At 39.7% G+C, this 16403-nt stretch overlaps 1 protein-coding gene and 1 pseudogene across 2 annotated transcripts in view; one reads left to right on the forward strand and one right to left on the reverse strand.

The window, feature by feature from the left end:
• Positions 1-16403, forward strand: part of GSK3B (glycogen synthase kinase 3 beta) — a 192587-nt gene that overhangs the window by 70836 nt on the left and 105348 nt on the right. The window lies entirely within an intron of this gene.
• Positions 12334-12406, reverse strand: LOC130018746 (uncharacterized; annotated as a pseudogene).

A 16403-nucleotide genomic window follows, 5' to 3' on the forward strand; every position in this document is an offset into this window, starting at 1 on the left:
TGGAATCTGGGCTTGACGGGACCTGGGAGCAAAATACTTTCCCTGTCCCCCCCAATCTCTGGCGGCCCAGGGCTCACACCAATACGACACTCCCTGCCGGCTCCAGATAATCTCATTGGCCAACCTCCACTACCTAATGGCTGCCTCGCTCCAGGCCGCATCCCGGACACATCATAAGACACTTCCCATCCATTTTAAATAATTACCATACTGTACTCAATGGGTTTCAAATATGGTGTGAACCATATGTTTCACTGCCTCATCTTGGTGGGTGGTGGCAGTGATGCTGACCAGTGAAGAGTGAATCAAGAGGTGCTGCAGATCGTTACAACATGCTAGTCGACCAGACGCTTGCATTTGGTAGACTAGGAGCACCTGAGCCTCCACCCCACTTGGAGAGCCTGGCAAGCTACTCAGAGTATCGCACCTGCAGGGCAGAGTCTGGCAAGCTACCCGTGACGTATTCGATATGCCAAAAACAGTAACAATAGTGGGCCTCATTCCCCTAACCCTGAAAGAGCCCCCGATACGGCAGCAGTAAGAAGAAAGAGCAAGGAGAGGCTGATAAAAATCTCAGGTCCGAACTAGGCTGCCAAAACGAAGTAGGACTTAAAATGATAGTCTGTACTTTCAATGCACATACCCTGGCATCGGAAGCATCCATTGTGGACCTGATGGTGCAAGCGCAAAGATCAAGTACAACATTGGTCTGACCAAGACGAGAAGGCATCACCCACATCACGCTACTTTGACATTGGAGAAGAACTGTTCCTCGAAACATGTGACAATAGAGGCGTTGGTAGTGTTGTTGTCCTTGTCAACACTAACTTGGCCATTAGCATTGATTCATTCGAATGTCTAACAACCTAAATGGGATGCTTACTCTTGAATAGATGTGGCTTCCTGGTGGCAGTTTCTATCTTTGTCATCTATGTATCAACATCCAACTATGATGAAGAAGAAATTGAGAAGTTCTACATGGAGCTGGAGAAGTTCTATAAAGAAGATCACACCTTCACAAGGTCATTGTCCGTGATTTTAGTGCCAAGATAGGAACGAGAAAGTCGCCCGAAGAGCTCCATATCGGGACTCATGGTCCAGTATGGAACGAACAGGGTGAGAGACTGGGTCCATCATGTCGATCAGTACCATCCATGGTAACTCACAGTTCTAGAAGGCCAAATCTAAACATTGGACATGGGAATTTCCCGGTGGACAGTTCCACAAAGAAATTGACCACATCACATTATATCGACGGTTTTGCCTGACCAATATCGCCGTTGTCCCTAAACAGGATTGGACCACCATCTCCTTCGTGCAAAATTCTACTTCACGGAGCAGAGAGAAAGGGCTGCAAAGTTTAAGAAGAGAATTCCCAGAATGACCACCATCTGGGAGTTCTTTGGCACTATTGCGGCAACATGGGAAGATGCCATCACAGCAAGGAATATAATCGACTGGTTCAGCACCTCCATGATTGTGCGAGGAACACTGAGAGAGAGAGAAAGCCACAAAAAGACACGTCTTCGGAAACTCTCGAGCTCATTCGCCATCGTGGTTTGGCGCGAGCCTCAGACTATCACGTGCTAATGTCCGAGCTCACAAAGCAGTGCAGAGAAGTGATAAAGGAAAACCTCAAAGAGAGGAGCAGCAGTACTGGCCGATGTGGCAGAAGCCGGGAAAAGTATTTGCAACGCCCATCTGTTCTTTGCCGACTACAAGACTAAGATGGCTGCCCTCTACTTCCTGATGAATCTATCACATCTTCCAGGTGGCAATGAAGAAGATTATCCGTGACTTCCTCTTGAATCTCTTCGATTGCCATGTCCACCTGCCACATTTAAGGGTTATTTCACTATTTTTGCTAATGCTGCTTTGTCAGATGGGTGCTTTTGCAGAGATTTTCTTCTTATTTTGTACTGGGTTTTTTTATTAGTATCTAAGAATAGAAGTTTTAATTGTTTTGAACACACCTGGTGATGCTCAGGGCTTACTCCTGGCTCTGTGTAAAGGGATCAATTTTAGCAGGCTGAGGGGACCATAGGGGATGCTGGGAATCAAACCCTGGTTGGCCATGTGCAAGGCAAGTGCCCTACCCCAGTGTACTATTGCTTTTTTCTGAGAAGTTTTGAATTTAAATGAAGTCTAGTTCGTCATGTTTTTGTTTCATAATAGTGCTTTTGGAATATTACCTGAGAAGTCATTGCTGAATTAAAACCATGTTATTTTCTAGGCATTCTAATTTTGCATTTTGTGTTTAGATCTATAAATGATTTTGAGTTAATTTTTGTAAAAGGTTTTAAGGTTCATGATTTCATCACTATTTGATCGAAGATTACATGAATACCTTTGTTTCTTCCTAAAGTTAAGCGTGTCTTTGGTAGCTATTTGGAGGTAGAGGTTGTTTCAGTAGTCTGTTTGACTTTTTTTTTTCCACTGATCACATTGTTTTTATTGTAGTTTTACAAAGCAGGTCTCCTCAGTGTTCTTACATATTCTGTAGTTTATTTGTTATATACAAAAGTACTTTCTGGGATTTTAATTGGGTACATTGAATCTATAGATATGCTAGGAAGAAGTGGCATGTTGATAATATTGTCTTCCTAGCCACATACATGAAATGTTCCCCATTAAAAACTTGTACATTTCCTCAGTTTATAGATTTCCTCATCAAGATTTCCAAATCTTGTTGTTTTGTTTGATCTTATTCTTTTTTTTAAAATTTTTTTTGTGAGACATCATGAGGTACAGTTGTAGACTTACAAATTTTTGTGCTTGGGTTTCAATTATACAATTATACAGTGACCCATCCCTCCACTAATGCCCATTTCCCACCACCATGGATCCCAGTATCCCTCCCATCCCCCTTCCCCCCATCCCAGCCTGCCTCTGTGGCAGGGCATTCCCTTTTGTTTTCTCTCTCTTATTGGGTGTTGTGGTTTGCAAAAGAGGCAATGGGTGACAATCATGTTTGGTCTATAGTCTACTTTCAGCATGCTTCTCCCATCGTGGGAGGATCCTCCCAACACCCTTTATTTGGTGTTCTCTTCTCTATCTGAGCTCCCTTTTCCCCTAGCTTGTGTGGCTGGCCTCCAAGTCATGGAGTAAAATTCCTGGTACTAATATTGGGCATTCTTGGGTGTTAGTCTCCTATTTTGTTACTTTATGTTCCCCAGATGAATGCAATCTTTCTATGTCTATCCCTTTCTTTCTGAGTCATTTTGCTTAACATGGTACTTTCCATGTAGTACCACTTGTATGTAAATTTCATGACTTCATCTTTTCTAACAGCTATATAGTACTCTATTGTGTAAATGTACTAAAGTTTCTTTAACCAGTCATCTGTTCTTGGGCACCCGGGTTTTTTCCAGATTCTGACTATTGTAAAGAGTGCTGCAGTGAACAAACAATTGTAGATGTCACTTCGACTATACTTTTTTGCCTCTCTGGGATGTATTTCCAGGTGCTTGATCTTATTCTAATTATTTTATTTTTTGAGGTTTCTATATGAGTGTTTCTGTTTTAATTTCACATTCCTATATTCATTATTGGTGTGTAAGGAAGTGGGCCACTTTTGCATATTATACTGTTTTGCAACTTGCTAATTCCTTATTCCTTGAGGTTTTGGTTTATCTCATGAGGTTTTTTTTTATAAACAGCTATGTCATCTGTGCACACAGGTAATTTCATTTTTCTTTCCCTATATATGTATCATTCATTTATATTGTCTTATTTTATGTGGCATCTTATACAATGTTAAATATTAGTGAAGAAGAGTCATCTTTGCCTAGTTCCCATTCTTAGTAATAAAAATCTTTAATATTTACTACTAAGTTTGTTAACTGTGGATTTTGGAAGCAGATATCCTTTATTAAGGTGAGACTGTTTGCTTCTATTTCAAGTTTGCTAAAGGTATTCTTTTGTATTGCTAAATGTATTTTGTATTTTGTATTCTTTTGATAGCACAGTGGTAGGGCGTTTGCCTTGTGCGCAGCGAGCTTGGCTGAGCCAGGTTCGATTCCTCCGCCCCTCTCAGAGAGTCTGGCCTGCTACCTAGAGTATTCAGTATGCCAAACACAGTAACAAGAAGTCTCACAATGGAGACATTACTGGGCCCGCTCGAGCAAATCGATGAACAACGGGAGGACATTCTTTTGTTTGGGCTGGAGCAATAGCACAGGGGTAGGGCGTTTGCCTTGCACGCAGCCAACATGGCTGACCCGAGTTCGATTCCTCCGTCCCTCTCGGAGAGCCCAGCAAGCTACCGAGAGTATCTCGCCCGCACAGCAGAGCCTGGCAAGCTACCCGTGATGTATTCGATATGCCAGACACAGTAACAACAAGTCTCCAATGGAGACGTTACTGGGCCCACTCAAGCAAATCGATGAACAACGGGAGGACCATGACCGTAGATGAGTATACGGTAAAGTTTGTTTTCAAGTAACATGGTCTCATTTATTTTAATGAGACCATCAATGATTTCACTAATCTATGAGCTAATTGAATACATTATTGTTATTTGCTGTTAGGTGATTTGCTGTTATTAAAAAAATAGATTTTTTTTTAAGAATTGGAAAAATGTAATTTTAATTTCATTGTCTTTTCTGGCTTATTTTTGTTTAGTAGCTCCAACATATGTGGGTTTTTTTTAATGGATATTTAAAAAATATTAGCCCTTCAGGTTGTTTTATAGGTGTTTTCTTTCTCTTGAGTATGATACCCTTGCCTCTTTTCCCTTCCCTTCACTGTTCTTGTATTAATAATTAGGAACTTCAAGCATTCCATACTCTAATGCTCACACATTTTAGTCCAGATACTCTCTAGAGGTTGTGTATATCAGGTAGCAATGCTCTTAAACTTGACCGTAGTGTGTGCTGAGAGCTGTATTCCTTTAATTGTGGTGCTTGCACTAATACTTGCTGTCTGTCACACTTTTGGAGGAGGATTTTCCAGGGAGAGGTCAGGAGATCTAGGTTTCATTCTTGGTGATACTCTTCTTAGTGGGTACCACAGGGTCACAACATACAGTGCTTGGTAGCTATGTGGTACCGGGAATCAAACTCAGTACCTAACTCCTTGGGCGATTTTCTTAGCCCCGAACTCATCAGTTGTAGCACTCACGCACATTCTGATGTAGTGCTTGCCAGAGGTTGCTGCGGTGAGCGCACAGGTGTTGACCTGAGATCATAGTTTCTGACTTGATGGTTGCACATCTCTTTATGGTTCTACTGGTAGGCAGGGGAGTGGATGGTGGTGTCCTGTCCCCTCTGTTTTGGTGTTCTCATACACCTAGCTGCAGCATGGCTAGAAATCGCTTGTGGCGCCTAGGGATCACAGGCAGCAGGGTTTCCAGGATCAAATCGCAGAGCTGCCAGAATCTCTCTTGACAGCTATGTTGGGACCAGGGATTGCGCTTGAGACCATCCTTTACAAGGTTAAGGTATTTCTTTGGACCCTGGCAGATCTGTTACTGATAAGTTCTGTCAATTTCAGTTTTATGGCAATGTATTTCTTTTTCTTATTTAAGAGATACTTTTTTCCCTCAATTCAGAATTCTAGAGTAATGACTATTTTTCCTTTCAACATTTTAGATAGTGCGTGCATGTTTTTTGGTTTTGTTTTTGCTTTTTGAGGTGTGGTTGACACAGTAACCGCTGATTTTGCCAGGGCTTACTCCTGCTCTAAGATGCTTAGGGATTACTTCTGGAAGTACTTTAGGGACCTTACATGGTGCTGGGGATTGAACTGAACTTCAGCTGACTCCATGGAGGGCAAGCGCCTTTCCGACTGTGGTATTTCTCTGGCTCTTTGGATTTTTTTATGAGACCGCACCCAGAATTTCCTCCTGGGTCTGTGCTCAGGGACTACTCGGAGTAAGGTTTGGAGGACCATTTGAGTTGCTGGGTATCAAACCTGGTTTGACCATGTATCAGGCAAATGCCCTACTTGCTGTACTAGTGCTCTTTCCAACCCCCTTGCATGACTTTTTTTTATCCCCATTTTTTTACCCCTTGCATAATTTTTGAAGAAAAGTTAATATAATTTTTATCATTTCTTCTGGATAGTCACTCCCCCAACCGGCTTCTTTGAAGATTTTCTCTGATTTTTTGCTTTTTGTGTATGTGTCTAGTTGTAGTGGGGTTTTTTTTGTATGTGTGTGGCATTTTCCATTACATTCTCTGAATTTCCTGTATCTGGTTTGTTTGCTGTCTAACATTAATTTTTAGGAATTTTTCAGTTATTACTTTAAACGTTTTACTGCTTTTTCTTCTTCTGTAGTCTTTTCGTCATGTAAGCTACAGCTATTCCAATTGTCTCTCAGTACTTGCTGGTTCTATTTTTTCTTTTTTTTTTCAGACCTACTAAATGTTTCCTTGGCCATTTTCAGTGTATTAACAAAACCTTCAGATGCACTGTTTTTATAGTAGTGTTCTTGATCATTTCCTTCAGAATATTTCTTAAGATTGTTACCTCTCTGATTTACCAATCATTAGCCATCTGGTCTTGCACATTTCTTCACTAAATAGAGCATTTTAATCTAGTTGTATTCAATTTTCAGTTCGTTGTATACAATTGTTGAATACAATTGAATTGTATTCAATTTCAAAATCCCTAATATATTTAAATTGTTCTTCTGTTTTTTCTTTCGGAGAGCCTGGCAAGCTACCGAGAGTATTCGATATGCCAGACACAGTAACAACAAAGTCTCCAATGGAGACGTTACTGGGCCCGCTCGAGCAAATCGACGATCAACGGGAGGGCCTTTACCTTTACCTTTACTCATGCTCAGATTTTTGTCTTTTAATTTAGTATTCCTTGTAATATTTTGTTCAAAGATGAATGTGTTGAGTAAAAGTTAACTTAGGTGCATTGGCCTTTAATTTGAAGTTTTGTGTTTATTTAGCAGGAGTTTGACTTTTTGTTTGTTTTTAAACATAGGTGTCAGAAGCAAAAAATTTCTGTAGTGCCTTTTAATTTTGATTCTATGTTGTCTTCAGTTTCCTGATTATGACTTTAAAATAAAACCTGAGAAAAGCAGTTCGTTTCCGTGTATTTTCCTGTTACTGTACAGGATCCCTTTTGGTATGGTGGTAAGATGTGGTGGGAAGAGAAGCCTAAAATTAGATTTTAGTCTTTTAGTGAACATGTTAACATGCACTTGAGCTTTAATAATTGTTTTTGCAGATTTTTGTCCTTTCTCCCATTTTCTTCCAGGCTTTCTCCTTCCTTCCGCCCTAAGTGAGGCAAGAAGACTGGAATTTTATATTTCTCTTTCTGTACCTACAAGAGTAGAAGAAGTTGAGATAGAATGTTTTCTTTACCTCAATTAAAATATGTCTGGTGTAATATTTTCTTTTGAAGATAAATCTTAAGAGGTTTCAGTGGGTCACAGGCCTATTTCAAAAGTACTGCTTTTCTTCATCTTGCTTCCAGCATATTTTTCTTAGATTTTCATTGTGAGACCGTGGTAGGGCTCATGGAAGTGAAAGTGATGGAAGTTTTGTACGTGTATTTAAGAATTCCTGCCAAACTCCAAGGACACAAAGATTTGCAATGTTAAAGAATGTTATAGTCTATGATCTATGATCCACTTGAAGTTAATTTCTGCCTCTGGTGTTTAAAAAAAAGCAGGAATCTAATTTCAGTTTCCGTTGGTGAATATCCAGTTCGCCATGCTCATTTGTTGAAAAGGCAATTCTTGACACCTTCATTAGCAATCTGTTGGCTAGAAATACAGGCATTTTTGATCCCTCACTTTTATTTTGCTTATGTATTTCTCATAATACCGCTACTACTCTAGTTAGTTTAACTTTGTAGCAAGATGATATCTGGAAGTGTGAGTCCAACTTTTTTCTTTTTTAGCAATATTATATAGTCAAATCTCTTGCCTTTCATTGGAAAATTCAGTGTTGTATTTTAATTTTTTTTAAAAATGAGATTTAAATTTTGATAAATTTATGAATTTGCCTTTTTATCATTCTGTCCTCTAATCCCTGATTTGTAATATCTTTCTTTAACTTTTATTTTTGACCACACCTGGTAGTGCTTATGGATTATTCCTGTCTTACTGCTCCAGGTTTACTCAGCTCAGATTTTGGGTTGGAGGTGGGGTTATTTCTGGAGGTCTTAAGAAGACCAGGTTGTTCTGGTCTTTGAACCGGAGCCCTCAGTTTGCAGAGCATGTGTTCCAGTCCTTTGAGCCATCGCCTGACCTTATATGGAACTTCCTTAATTTCTTTCACAGTTTTCATGATGTATCTTACTTCCTTTTGTTAAATTTCTTCTTGATATCAGGTGGTTTATTTCCTTGTTTATTTTCAAAGTGTTCTTTGCTAGTGCTTGATACATACACACATACAAACATCTGTATAATTGTTTTCTCATTTTCCTACTGGACAGTACTCAGGGCTGCTTCTAGCAGTGCTGGGGATTAAATTTAGGTATCTGGCAAGGGCTGGAGCGATAGCACAGCGGGTAGGGCATTTGCCTTTCATGCAGCCAACATGGCCGACACGAGTTCGATTTCTCCGCCCCTCTCGGAGAACCCGGCAAGCTACCAAGAGTATCTTGCCCGCATGGCAAAGCCTGGCAAGATACCATTGATGTATTCGATATGCCAAACACAGTAACAAGTCTCACAACGTTACTGGGCCCGCTCAAACAAATTGATGAACAATGGGAGGACAGTGACAGTGACAGCGTGCAAAAGATGTACTCAGCCCTTTGAGCCATCTTCCCAGTTTTATGCTGTATATGATTTCAACTATATTATAAGCTTAATTTTTATATAAATTAAGTTTTAGAAATCATTACTCTGAGACTCTCATCCACTGCTGGGGTTGTGTTATTTGGTCCAACTCATAGCTCTTAGTATAATAGTTAAGATAATGGAATCAATCTAAGTTTCCAATGACAGAAGAATAGATCATGAAGATGTTGTATATATACACAATGGAATAATTCTATGCACCTGCAAGCAACATTGAAATCATATAATTTGCTACAACCTGGTTGGAACTGAAAAGTACATGTTGAGTAAAGTAAACCAGAAAACAGACAAACACAGGGTGATCTTACTTTACTTACAGTATCTGGATGAGGAAATGTAATTTAGTAAATGGAGGATGCCCAGATCACCCTTGACTCCAGAGCTTAGGGAGGAGGACAGAGAAGGACAGAAATCAAAGGGATAAGGAAGAAGATGAGAAAGGCAAGTAATGGGGGAGCAGGGGTTGGTGCTTTGGTTATACTGGTACGTTGGGAAAGTGATATAGCTATATACACCCAAAGGACAGACCTGTGGGTAATGGAGTATGGGAACACTGGAGTATGGTGGAAGGCAGTTAACATTGGTGGGGGGATTGGTATTGAAATAGTATGTGCCTAAAACTCAGCAGTCAATAACTTTGTAAGTCATGGTTTTTAAGTTAAATATAAAATTTAAAATAATGAAAGAAATGATTATCCTGAGATAGAAAGCGATAGAAAGCTAACCAATAGAGAGTAGTGTATGGTCTGTGATTCCTGAACTCGGGTATAATTTTTCACTATAAGTTATTTGAAAAAGACTTTACTCTTAAAGGTTTTTAGTTAACTTAAGTCATTAATACAGAGATGGACTTAAACTTCGTGTGTGTATGTGTGTGTGTATACACATGTGAAGCTAGTTTCTATTGGACAGAACTCTTAAGGGAAAGATATCAAGGGAGACAGAGAGACATACTTGTTAAAGAAAGAGCACAAGCTCCTACAGAATGGAAAAAGCAGAAATACAGAGATAGATGTGCAAGGGAGTATATGGGCTTGAAAGATCAAGCCAGACAGCAAGCAAAGAAACAGGGAGGTATATGTTCATTGGTGAACACGGGCTTGAAAGAGCAAATCAGCAAGATGCATGTTCAAGAGATAACAGCCCGAGAGAAGCAGGTGGATTAAATACTTTTTCAGTCCTAGTGGAATTGCTGATTTGTAGATGTTTGACTTATTCTCTTTGTTTTTCTTAATTCTTTTTAAAGGAAAGTCCCTTTTAAAGTTCATAAGAATAGTCTTTGAAACAAACTTTAAAACTTTAATTATTCTAAAAGTGGAGTTACTGGTAGCGGAAAAGATCCCCAGGTAGAATGAATTTTGCTGAAGAGATGATAGACAGTTTTATGCTGCCTACCATACACCCACAGCTTTAGGCTTGCTCGCTGTTACTTTACCTGAATTTTTTCTTAATTGAATTTTACATAAAGGCACATAAAGTATATTTCTGTGATTCCCTTGATTTCATGCACTTATCTTGGAAACCGCTTCCTCATCCCCCCAAATGCCCACCTTTTTTTTTCTGTTTATGTGTTTAATGATGTAAAAATAAAAGTCTTAATATTTAGTTTAGATGTGTCAGATATATGTTAATAGTTACTGCCTGAAACAAAATGATCATTTATTTTTCTTTACTTTTTGGGAGGAGCAGAGAGTCCTTCCCCCTAGCAGAGCTCAGGAGACTGGAGGCCATCCCCAGTGATACTTGACCAGACAGTGCTGTGCCTGACAGGTCTTGGGCATTACCATGCAGCAGTGCTTAAAGCCTTGCCTGTGCTTGGCTCTCGCTCTAGCCCTTTGAATTTTGAAGTGTACATTTCAGGTTTGGTAAGGTGTGATGTTTATTCCATATCGATAGTCAGGTTTTTGGGTTTAGATGGGAATAATTGATAAGAATTCAGTTTACATGCAGATTTTTTTTCCTTTGGGGAAATATGTCTGCAGGCAAGTTTATTTACCACGGTGGATTTCAAATTTTTGAATGATGCTGTAGTAAGAAATATTTCATATTGCAGCCCAGTGTCAAAAATTTTAACTGAAGTATGAGCACTGTAGCACTGTTATCCCATTGTTCATCGAGTTGCTCAAGCGGACACCAGTAATGTCTCCATTGTGAGACTTGTTACTGTTTTTGGCATATCGGATACACCACGGGTAGCTTGCCAGGCTCTGCCAAGTGGGCAGGATACTTTTGGTAGCTTGCCAGGCTCTCCGAAAGGGGAGGAGGAATCGAACCTGGGTTGGCCACATTCAAGGCAAACGCCCTACCTGCTGTGCTGTCTTTTTTTTTCTTTCATTTTCTTTCTTTTTTTTCCCTATATGTTGGAGGTGGCAGCCTGAGTAGTACTCATGGCTTACACCTGGCACAGTGATCACTTCTGACTGTGCTCAGGAAGCCGTATGGATTCCTAGGGGTTGAATTTGGATCAGCCTGTTGTACTACCTCTCTGGCCCCAAGATTTCCTTATTCTTACTGTGTTTGAATATCTAGCTGACTCTCAGAAGCTGGGAATTTAAACCCTGCAAAGCTCTGTACATGCTTTGAAAGTTCTGTGGGTGATAACGATTAGAAAATCAGGATGTGCTCTGAGACAGTTATTATATTAAGTTAGTTGCACAGATTGTATATCTCTTTACAGTGATACAAAGTATCTCGTTTCTACAAATGATTAAAAACTCATCTAAATAAACTCACTGATCTATAGTTGTAAAAGTAAAAATGAGTATATTTATTATAAGTTCCAAATATTTGTAGGTATAGGAATTTAAAGATTGTAAATGATTAATGTGACTTGGAACAGCTGGGGATGAGCTTATGAAAGAGGTCGGAATTAAATAGGCACTTCAAGGATGCGTAGAATGTGTGTAGGTGGAAGAAGAGTTGGGACATTCCAGAAAGTGTGATCAGTAGCTCAGAATTGGAAATGGAATAATATTCAGAAAGAATGAGAATTGGAATCTAGTTGTAATAGCATTGGTCATGACTGAGAGATATAGTTAAGTGAATAAGGATCAGATGCCCTTTTTTGGGGATGGGGGGTTGGTTTTGATTTTTGGTCAACCTTGGCAATTCTCAGGAATTACTCCTGGCTCTATACTCAGGAATCACTTCTGGTGGAGCTTGGGGTACAAGATGGGATGCTGGGTATCGATCCCGTGTCGGCAAGCACCCTCCTGTACTATTGCTCTGGCCCAAGGATCAGAAGGTTTTTCTGACATAATTTGTTTTCTTACCATTTTTACTAGGACATCATGATTTACAAAGTTGTTAATAATAGAGTTGTTTTAGGCATACATTGTTCCAACACTGTTCCCACCACTAATGGCCCTTCCTCTTTACCAATGTCCCCAGATTCCCTTCACACACACACACACACACACACCCCGCCCAGCCTGCTCCTTTGTTGAGAACACAATAAATTTATTTTACCTGTTCTAACAAAGCTTAATGGAGTGGAAAATGAAATTAACAGAAAATCATTAAAATCAATTTGTGAAGATTGGTTGCTATATGATTTTAACCTGTAAAAGTAAAGAAATTAAAATAATACAATATATAATACTACACTTGATCTTAGCCAAAAGGCCGAGAAGCGAAGCACAGCGGGTAGGGCGTTCGCCTTACAAGCGGCCAACATGGCCGACCTGAGTTCGATTCCTCCGCCCCTCTCGGAGAGCCCGGCAACCGAGAGTATTCGATATGCGAGACACAGTAACAACAAAGTCTCCAATGGAGATGTTACTGGGCCCGCTCGAGCAAATCAATGATCAACGGGAGGGCCTTTTTTTTTTTTTTTAATAAAGCTGATAAAAGTAAAAACTGTCCTCAGAAAATAGGCTCTAAGCTCCCAGCGGAGAACCTTAAACATAGCTAACATTGCAGCAAGCCCAGATTAGCAGAGTTAGCTAGCCACAGTGCCCAGATCTCTGAAATCTGGATTGGCATCCCACATCAAATACTCTGTGACATGCAGAAAGCTGGCTCTTGGGCCTGGAGCCATTGTACAGCCAGTAGGATGCTCGCCTTGCTCCCTAGGAGAGATTCCTGAGTGCAGAGCCAGGGGTAACCCCTGAGCACCGCCAGGTGTGGCCCCAAAACCTAGAAAGGAAAGAAAAATCTAGCTCTAGATACCCAGTAGATGCAGATCCAGAGCCATGGAAACAACTAACATGCAGTGGAACCGGGTAGAGTCAGCCAGCCTCTGCAGAGTGGCTGCATTATTTATCTCACAAAGAACATGTCTCCTGGGACCAGTGCAAAAACCCAAAACAAGTAATAACAAATTGCAGTGGATAGCTTCCACAGACAACCAAGCGAGCACCAGTTACCTGAGCTCCCAGTGGTGAAGAGTTACAAACTGGAGAGACCCACTCCCATTCTCCAACAGCACAGTGGGGAAGCAGCACAGAACTCCGCCATGCTTCGCGAGTGAAGATAGTAGCCCTGAAGACTCAACCAGTTCTAATCCAGATGTAGAACTTCTCAGATGAGGACTTTAAAAGTGGAAATAGGGTGCGTGCTCGAAGAAACAGTGGAATAGACATCCAATAAAATACAAGATATGAGAGCAGAAATGAGAAAACTATAGTAGATGAAAACAGAGTAATAGCAGCTGAGGACAGAATTAGTAAACTCCAAGATGAGTTGCAGAAAACTTTCAGACAACAGTGGAAGGTGGAAAGAAACCTGAGAATAAATGAGCAGCAGGCAAGGAAACTCTGTGATGAATTCAAGAGGTACAACACAAGAATCCTTATAGTCTCGGAGACCCAGGGAAAGGATTTTGATGAAGCATTAGTCAAATCATCTCTGAGGAGTTTCCAGAGTTGAAGAGTTGAATCTTCCATGCAGATTCAAGAAGCTTGAAACAATTCGCTGGTTTCTCTACACTCTGAAAGAGACCTAAATAAAAAGATTCAAAACACATCCTAATCAGAAAGACTAATGCCATAGAAATAGAATACTGAAAGCAGTAAGATCAGTGAAGGAAATTATAAATAAGGAAAGTCCTTAAGATTTATAGCATATTTATCAAACAGGACCCTGTCAGTCCAAAGACATGGTGGGGTATAATTAAAAAAAAAAACTCAATGAAATAAATGCCTCACCAAGAGTACTTTACCCAGCCAGACTCTTATTAAGATTTGAGGACGTGATGCAGAACTTCATGCATAAACAACAGCTCCAGAACTTCATAAATTCAAAACCATCTTGGCAAGAATTAAAGGACTACTTTAAGATAAGATAGATCTTAGAAACATCAGGCTTCTACAGAAAGATGGCATTAAACTCCCTGATCATTAACTTTTTCAACATCAGAGGCCTAAATGCAGCAAGTAGGAGACAGAGTGGCAGGATAAATTAGAAAATTGAATTCAACCTTCTGTTGCCTACAGGAAACACATTTGAACATTAAGGACAAACACAGATTCAAAATCAAAGGTTGGCAGACAATATTTTAAGCGAACATCTCCTACAAAAAGGCTGGGGTTGGTCAAACCAGGTATCAGACATCAGTGACATCAAAATTTAAAAAGTGTGAGACAGAGAGGGTCATTTCTTAATGCATCAGGAGAACTCACACTTCCAAACATATATGTGCACCTAATGTGGGACCAGCTAATTATATAAAACAACTACTAATAGAGTTAAAGGAAGATTTCACTAAAAACCAGTAATTAGTTGAAGACTTCAACAAGTTGATATATCAACTAGACAAAAATTCAGCATGGAAGTAGTTGGCTTTGAAGGAAGAAACAAGAGAGGGTCTTAGTGTGTAATACAAATACATATATATGTGTATCACATATACACATGTAAATATGTATGACTTTTTATCCTCTGAAAGCTGAATACACCTTTTACTCCAGTGCCAAGGGCATTCTCAATGACAGACAGTGTTAGAACACAAGCTGGGCCACAAAGCATATCTCCATAAAGTCAGCAAGCTAGAAACAGTGTAAACTATCTCCGTAGGCCATGATGCCCTGAAAATAGAAGTTAACCACAAAAAGAAATGGGGAAATAACTCAGCCACCTGGCAATTAAACAGCTTACTACTGAACAGCCGGTGGGTCGGAGAGGAAATCAAAGGATTTCTGAAAACCAACGATTATGAGGACATGAGCTGCCAGAACTCTGGGACTCAGCAAAAATTGTATTGAGTGGAAGTTCATAGCTTTCAGGTAGAAAGGGTCCACAGCCCACATAAATAGCCTAACTGCACAGCGTTAGAAACTGGAAAAGCACCAACAAAAGAAGCCCAAAGCAGGCAGTAGGAAGTAAATAAGAAAATTTAGAGCATAACACAATAAATGGGAATTTTTAAAAATCCAAAATATTAAAAAGCTGGTTCTTTGGAAAAATAAACACGATTGGTAAACCACTAGCAAGACTCACAGAACCAAATCAGAAATGAAAGGGAAAGCATCACAACAGATTGCACTGAAACTCAAAGGATTAATCAGAGATTACTTTAAAAACCTATATGCTATGACACAAAAGAACCTAGAAGAAATTAATAAATTCTTTGACTCTTGTAAACTCTCAATGCTGAACTGAGAAATATATTTATAAATATATATTGTTCAGGAACACCTGAATAAGCCTGTTACTATTGAGGATATTGACATGGTAATCAAAAGTCTTCCTCAAAAGCAAAAGCCCTGGCCTAAATAGATTCATTAGTGAGTTCTTTCAAACCTTTAAAGAAGACCCACCCCCAGTTCTTTACAGGAAATAAGAAACAAATACTCCCAAACAGATTCTATGAAGCAAACATTACCCTGAAACCAAAAGCTTACAGAAGACAGCACGAATCAGGAGAATTATAGACTAATGTCCCTGATGAACATGAACATAGATGCATGAGGATAACCTGGGGTTTGGCCCTGGCATCCCATATGGTCCCCTCAGCTCTGCCAGGAGTAATCCCTGAGTACAGAGTCAGGAGTAAGCCTTCAACACTGCCTGATGCATCTTCTTCCCAACTCCTCCAGACAAAGAAAAACAATTAAGTAATCTTCTCTGAAATGGCTCTTTTCCTGCTCTTTTCTTTATACTATTTGATGTGTGTAGCATGTTTTGTGTTCATAAACTGAAAAATACTTCGTACCATTATTTCATAAACTCATGTGTAGTACAGCGGGTAGAGCGTTTGCTTTGCACATAGCTGACCCAGGTTTGATTCCTCTGCCCCTCACCGAGAGCCTGGCAAGCTTCCCGTGGTGTATCCGATATGCCAAAAACAGTAACAACAAGTCTCACAATAGAGACATTACTGGTGCCCACTCAAACAAATCTATGAACAATGGGAGGACAGTGCTACAGTGCACGGTGATGAAGCTAACAGAAGAAAATACAGTCTTACTTGTTTTTCCATCTGTATTTACCTTTTGGAGTGCTAATTATTTCTCCCTTTATTTTAAATTACTTAATGTCATTTCCTTTCAGCTAAGAAACTTGCTTTACTATTTTAAGAAAACTAATTACTGTATGTGTGTCTGTACATGCATGTGTGTAGTATATATCTGTCTCTTAAAAGATATTTTAACTGTTTTAATTTTTGTGGGATGTTTCTGGGTCATACCCAATG

This window comes from Sorex fumeus, unplaced genomic scaffold, assembly GCF_029834395.1.
Source record: "Sorex fumeus unplaced genomic scaffold, SorFum_2.1 ptg000265l, whole genome shotgun sequence".
NCBI lineage: Eukaryota > Metazoa > Chordata > Mammalia > Eulipotyphla > Soricidae > Sorex > Sorex fumeus.